This window comes from Haplochromis burtoni, unplaced genomic scaffold (genome assembly GCF_018398535.1).
Source record: "Haplochromis burtoni strain Fernald_Lab_line unplaced genomic scaffold, NCSU_Asbu1 Contig_899, whole genome shotgun sequence".
NCBI classification, from domain to species: Eukaryota; Metazoa; Chordata; class Actinopteri; order Cichliformes; family Cichlidae; genus Haplochromis; species Haplochromis burtoni.
The window spans coordinates 57,523-59,457 of NW_024583260.1; positions in this window are offsets into that span (position 1 = coordinate 57,523).

Sequence of the window (1,935 nt, forward strand, 5' to 3'; positions counted from 1 at the left end):
GCCTCATCGGGTGAGGGATTTCTACGTGCGATCAATGGCACAACTTGTCAAGTCCCAATCCTTAGAAGAAGCAGCATTGCTATTGTGGCATTAAGTGAGACAGAAGGCTGTGACAGTTTTGGAAACCCCATTATGTCCGAAGTGTCCAAATCAAATCTGAAAAGAAAGATTGCAGATGAGACTGTTTCTGATGAGAAGGAAGAAGAAGACATTAGATTGGATCCATGCACAGAAATAAACACTGACTTAAGGCAGTGGGTGGCAGATATTTGTGAGGGGAGCAGGTGCCATGCTGAAGTTCATGGTGATCGAGACAATATGCACCATCTACCTGAGCTCGTCCCACACCTAATTAGATTGGGAGGATACCTAGCACTCTGGACTGGAGTAATGGTTCCCCTATTTCAGAGTGAAAAGCTCACCGCAACTTCAGCTAATGTTGAAGCAGAGTTCAAGAACATTAAACATGGTCTGTTCAAGCATGAAAATCTCCCTATGAGGATAGATAAATTCACTGCACGACATCTTGGTTTCATTGAAGGGAACATGCGGATCTGTTCTGCAAAACAAATACGAAAAGAAGCAGAGGTTGCCAGACAGGATGGTACAGTGAAGCGTCAGGATCCACACAAAGCCTTTGTGCAGCAGGAAGTGGATGATAACCCCTCTCAGGAGCCCAAAATGGGCACAGACATGGACATTGAAGAAACAGCAGCTTTGGAAAACTGGAGAGGCCTTGCAGTTCCACCAAACCATACCTCTCCCCTTGTCCTGAATGGCTCCACTCAGATCCAGCTGTGAAAAAGAAAAAAGTGAAGCTAGGGCTGTTAAAAAACGGAAATAATCAACAGCCAGTCAAACTTGGCAAAGGACAATACTGTGTCATGAACACCTGTGCCTTTGATGCCTTCTGTCAAAGTCTGTGCTGCACTTTCTGTGACAGTCGTACTGCTCAAAACATGTTGAATAGTTCAGAGGAGAACAAAGTATTCCAGCTTGTGAAATCCCCTTGCTTCAAAGGGTGTCACTCAACATGCCTATTCTTTAAGGGCAGAGGTGACGGAAAATCCAAGTGTTCACTTCACAAGACAGTGTTCCTCCCAGTACTGCAAACACACCAAACACAAGGCAAATCCCTTTTGTTTCCATTGATCTGTCAGCTTCTGGCATAGCTCACCTTCAGTCTGCTGTTGAACAAGGGCTCAACCTTCCAGCATCGCCATGCCTAAGATGAATCGAAAGTCCTGATGCATCTCCAACAGCATTTAAAACAGATTCATCAGGAAAGCAACTTTGCACAGGGACTGTTTATCACAGTTTCACCCTGAGACAGCTTGTATGGATTGACACAGACCTTGGAAAATGCTCTACAGAAACTCTGGAGCACAGTTTTCACAGTCCAAAAATGTTTTTGCTCACTGAATTCCCATCCACTCTGCTACTTCAAGGAGAGAAATTCACACTGAAAGCAGTCATTACATTTCAGGAGGGCCCAACACCAGAAACACTCGGGCATTATATGACATTCTGTAACAGGACCCCGTACATCTGGGAGATGTATGATGATCTAAGAAAGGATGCAACCATAGCATCTGAAAACACCAGCGCATGTCCGCACGCTGTGCTCTACACAAAGGAATGATGGCAAGATCTCATGAAAGAAAGTCCTTTTCTAGTTTGTGAGTTAGATGATGGAAATAGCTGTTATATCAGTTATTGTATTAGACTTGTGAGGCTCAGACAGTTCCATGTATTTACCTTTTCTAACAGGAAACATAAACCACGTTGTTCTCGTAGTTTTGTATTTTGTTAACAGCAAATAAAGTTTCTTCTCCAACAGAATGCATTAATTATTTTAAATGCTATATTTAACCTAGTTTTTAAATAAGTTATAGCAGTTTGATTACTAGTGCCTTTCTCCAGTGCCTTCAACAC